Source organism: Rhinolophus ferrumequinum, chromosome 10 (assembly GCF_004115265.2).
Source record: "Rhinolophus ferrumequinum isolate MPI-CBG mRhiFer1 chromosome 10, mRhiFer1_v1.p, whole genome shotgun sequence".
Classification (NCBI taxonomy): domain Eukaryota; kingdom Metazoa; phylum Chordata; class Mammalia; order Chiroptera; family Rhinolophidae; genus Rhinolophus; species Rhinolophus ferrumequinum.
This window is the reverse complement of record NC_046293.1, coordinates 31,299,409-31,305,129: the sequence shown is the minus strand read 5'-3', so window position 1 is coordinate 31,305,129 and position 5,721 is coordinate 31,299,409.

The window sequence follows — 5,721 nt, the reverse complement described above, 5'->3', positions numbered from 1 at the left end:
TTAACAAACTAATCCGAAACAGTCTCAGAGACATAGAGGAAAAACAGGGTTGCTAGATGGGAGGGGGGTGGGGATGAGGGAGAAGGTGAGGGGATTAGAAAGCACAGTCGGTAACCACAAGATTGTCATCAGGATATGAAAGACAGTTTGGGGAATATAATCAATAATGTAAACATTTTATAGGGTATCTGATGGACGCTTGTCTTATTAGGGTGACCACTTCATGAACAGTGTAGGTGCCCAACCACTGCAGTGTACACCTAAAACTGAAGCTGAATAATAATGAATGTCAACTATAATTTAATATATATATAGTCACAGGATGTGGAGTACAGCGTAAGGAATAGAGTTAGTAGAACTGTAATAGCTATATAGGATGTCAGAGGGGTAGCAGATTGGGGGAGGGGGGTTATCACTTTTTGAGGGGTATAAATGTCTAACAATTACATTGTTTTGTATACCTGAAACTAATAATAATAATAATAATAATAAAAAAGAACTCTAAACTCACATTGTTATTCTCAATCAAAGAAGAGGTTTTGAGCTAAATCTGCTCAAAAATAGTTTGATCATTCTAAATTACTATTGATTTTTATTAATAACATAATTTTGAAGCTAAGTATATGTATTTGTAGACTAAGACTAACACACATATGTGTGTTTCTGTATATGTGTATATAGATATACCACTAATTACATACGAGGTCAGACAATTAAGTTCACGAACTCATCCTAGAAAAAGTGCTACATACCTCATTGTTGAATGAGGTCACCTTCTACTATGGTCACCTTCACCTTGGGAAGCTGTTCTCCAATGCCAGTGTCTAGTTCACCCTTCAAAGCAATTTTGGAACTCTTTTTCTGGAATGGCCATCAGAGCTGTTATCGTATTATCCTTGATGTGCTGAATGTCATCAAAATGTCTTCCTTTCAACATTTCCTTTATCTTCAGGTAAAGGAGGAAGTCATTGGGGGCCAGAGTAGGGAGGGTGTTCCAATACTGCTATTTGTTTACTGGCTAAAAACTCCCTCACAGACAGTGCCGTATGAGCTGGTTCATTGTTGTGATACAAGAGCCATGAATTGTTGACAGAAAGTTCAGGTCGTCTAATTTTTCTATGCAGCCTTTTCAGCACTTTCAAATCGTAAACTTGGTTTTAACTGTTTGTTCAGTTGGTACAAGTTCATAATCAATAATCCCTCTGATATCAAAAAGAACATTGTTGCAACAAATTCATGAACTTAATTGTCAGACCTCATATATCTCCGGTCAGTTATATGAGTATCTATTAAAGAACTTTAATATTGTACACATACTGGCATGTATTTTTTAATCAAGGGTGTTAATTGAGACATTGACTTAGTTAAGAGAACTGAATCTGCCATTTCACAATTTTCTGCTAAAATTCTGTGTTTTAGTTTGAACAATGACCGTTTATAATAGCACTGAAGTTTCATATGACATGTCGTGTAACAGAAATTTAGTGTTTCCAATTGAATTGAGAATTTAAATGAGAGATAAAAATCATAGCATGTGTTTGTTCTACCTTCTGGACTGAAAATGCATAGTTTGCCTGATGACAGGTAGCTACAACATATTCCCTTTTTCTTAAGTCTGCTTGTACACAAAATTTTCACACCCAGAAAACTGGGCATCTCTACCTCTCCTCCGTGAGAATGGTTTTCTGAGATAGCTACATCCCTTACCTCCTATTACTCAAGACCCACTACAGACGTCTTCTGTCTTTCTTTGAACACACAGTTAGAGGAAGAGGAAAAGATATACTGGCAAACTGTTTCTTAGCCTGTACAGTACTCATGGATAAAGCCATATACAGATGAAGTAGGGATTTAGTTGTTGGGAATGTTGGGATAGAGGCTCAAAGAGCTGTAGTTTAAATTATTCATTTATAGCATTTGCTAAAAAATTTAAAAAATAACAAAAAACAATTTGTGTTCTGTTATTCCTTACATATTTTTTTCTTCTTTATAATGAGAGGACAGCAAGTGGGAGTGACCTCCCACCACAATAAAGCAAAAACTAAATTATCTTATTATCCATAGAAATTAGGCTGAGCCTGATACAACAACCAGACGTCCATTATGAGATTTGAAAGAGCTACACTAACCCCTTTCAAAAACAATGATTAAGATGGTTTGGGGAATATAATCAATAACGTAAAAAGTTTGTAGGGTGTCAGATGGGCACTTGTCTTATTAGGGAGACCACTTCATGGACGGTGTAGATTCCTGACCCCTGCGCTGTACACTTGAAGGTGAAGCTGAATAATATTGTATGTCAACTATAACTTTGTGTGTGTGTGTGTGTGTGTGTGTGTGTGTGTGTGTGTGTATGTAGTCATGGGAGTACAGCATAGGGAATAGAGTCAATTGAATTGTAATGGATATATACAATGTCAGAGGGGCAATAGATTGGAACAGGAGGGTTATCACTTTGTGAGGGGTGAAATGTCTAACTATTGCATTGTTTTGTACACCTGAAACTAATAGAAACAATGGTTAAGAGAGTGATGAAGATACGGATAAAATAGGTGAACCTATGTAGGCAAACTGGGCCATAGAATATTTTTCCTTTTATAGGGATCAAGAAACAAAACAAACAGATAATTCCCCCCACCGACATATGTATTAATAATAATGGATTTATAAAAGTATCCCTTAAGACAAGAACACAGTGATATTAATCTGATAGAGGAAAGTATATGTATAAAAATAAATTTTTAAATGAGAAATAAAATAGCCTAGACCAGACTTTAAAAATCTGCCTTGTAGAGTTGAATTGGCATTACGTAAAATCAGTTAAAAGACAATGATGTAAAGCAAGAGAAGATTTTCAACAACACAAAGAAGGACAAAAACATGAATGGAATATATAAAAGCATGTCATAATATAAATACATGCATTAAGATTAGAATCGAACCTAAAATAATAATGATACGTATTCTGGAATGCAAAGTCAGAAATCCATAGTATAAGCAGCAGTCCCTATCCTGGTAGTGCAAGGAGTTAGAATTCTGTATCTCAGATATGATTCAGTGTTCAGGAAAAAAAAATGTCTGTGTGTGTGTGTGTGTGTGTGTGTATGTGTATATATATATATTATATATATAATATATATATGTATTATATATATATTATATATATAATATATATATATGTATGTGTATATATATATATATTATATATATATATAGTTGTTGTTGTTATTTTTGTTTGGTTTTTGTTTCCCCTGGTTTTCCAGAAAGTAAAAGGTAAAAATCAATGGCAAAAAATCAGCATGGCTTAAATTTCTTTGCAACTATATGATAAGTTAGTTAAGAAAAGTCTAAAGAGTTTTGAGTAAAATATTTGCAAAGCTCCAGTTATATAGATAAATTCTGGTTAAAATATGAAAACAAAAGAGACATTTTCAGATACTCAAGTGCTCTCAAAAATATACCCAAATAGTGTTACTAAAAGACTATTAGTTTCAGTCCTAATAAATGGAGAATAATCAAAATCAAGAATTTAAAAGCTAGAAGATTTTAATATAAATGAAATTGAGATGTCTAATTATATGCATAGAATGATATATGTGATATTATTTATCACTGTGACCCTAAACTGACTTTTAGAAATCAAAGCTATAATTTCTCAGAAAAACATACTATTTCAAGTAGACTTTGTTTTAGCCAAGAAAAATTTAACAGTACTATTGTCTAATAATGTTAAAATAATTATGGTGTATGGACTATGTAATTACTTACTGAATACATGCTTAGGTGTGTAGCACAGTGCTCCATGATTAAAATATATTTTATGTGAATATATAAAAGTGCCTGCAAAGAAGATATTGTTATCTCATTATACCTAGCTTTGATAGTTATATCATTTACACACTTCAACATAGATAAAAATATTATTGCCTGAGCTGCGATTCACCAATAAAATGTAGATGGCTATAAACTGCTCTTTCCACCACACCACACTCTGTTAATGCTACTGAAAAATATACACACATTTAAAATGATTTCTACAAATGGTTCTTAATTGTATGGGGAGCTACCTATGTTTTGATAATAAATATAAAAGCAAGATACAAAAGTATAGGTAAATATGACTTCATTTATATACAAATAAATGTACCTAGAAAAATCATTGCAAAGTAATATGCGATATTTTCTTTCTGTGCTTTTCAAATTTTCTGTAAATGAATATTAATTACTTTTAAAATCAAAAGACAACTAAATATTACTGCATATTTACAAGTACTGAAAGATTTTATTGGGCCATTTTGTGTAAGCAAAAGTTTTATATGAATTATAAAAATCTCTGCAGAGCTTATTTTTATTATTAAGATCTTATACCATAGATCTTTATTTTTCAAACTAAATCATATCCCAAATCTTATTAATCACATTTATTAATTTTTGATTTTAAACATTATTTCCTTTCTCCAATTTTCTACAAGAGCATGTGTTACATTTATAATTTAGTAAAAACGATACGTACTTTTATATTTTTGATTAAGATAATTTACATACAATAAAATGCACATATTTTAAGTGTACAGTTCAATAAATTTTAACAAATATATTCACCTGTGTAACTCTTGTCAAATTATGATATAGAACATTTCCATCATCCTGGAAACCTCCTTTTCCAAACAATCTGGAGAACAGCTTGCCATTTTTTCATAAACGTAAATGTAACTTTACAAACAATGGAAAGAACATGCACTTATTATAAACGATAGAAAAAACATGCAATCTTTATGCAATGAATAAACCCATACGACATTACTCCAAGTTCCAAGAAAGTGGCGACCTTGTCATTCTTTTTCATCCAGCTCCCCAGGGCCTTACCACAGTGTCTGGCACATATTTGAAGCCCATAACATACTTATTGAATAAAATATTTGAATGCATATTATATGGCATGCACTGTGCTACTATTCTTTAATAGTTTATTCTAATATAATTTTATCATAGGAATACATGCTATTAATAAGTAGAAAATATTTAAAAATAATATAAAAGTACAAAGAACAAAAATGCTGATGAGTTCTCTTATACCATTCTCAAATTATCTCTCCCAGAGTGTTCAGTATTTTTAGTTTGGTGTGTTTATTTCATTCTCATCTTTGCTCTTACAAGCATAAACCACTTATATTCTTTTAACACGCAAATATAACAATTAATATTTATCGATAATCTGTTCTGGACTAGGCTTTCTTCTAAGTGTTGAGGATAGAGAAGCAAACAATACATTTGAAAATCCAATATAAAACTCCAGACCTTCATAAAGCTTTTATTTTCATGGGAAGAGACAATGACAAACAAGATATGTAAATTGTACAGGATGTTGAAGGTAAGTGAATAAGGACTACGGAGAAAAATAAATCAGCCAAGAAGGATGGGCGTGCCACAGGAGTGAGAGAAAGAAGGGTGGCTATTTTAAATGGAGTTACCCTGTTTCCCCGAAAATAAGACCGGGTCTTATATTCATTTTTGCTCCAAAATACACATTAGGACTTATGTTAAGAGAATGTCATCCTGAAAAATCATGCTAGGTCTTATTTTCCAGTTAGGTCTTATTTTCGGGGAAACATAGTACGTGTGGACTTCCTGAGAAGACCTTTTTTTTTTTTTTTCTGAGAGTGTAAAGTCATGTTGTTTATTGGAAGCTCGGGGAGAGTAGGCTGTGAAGGACGGAAGGGG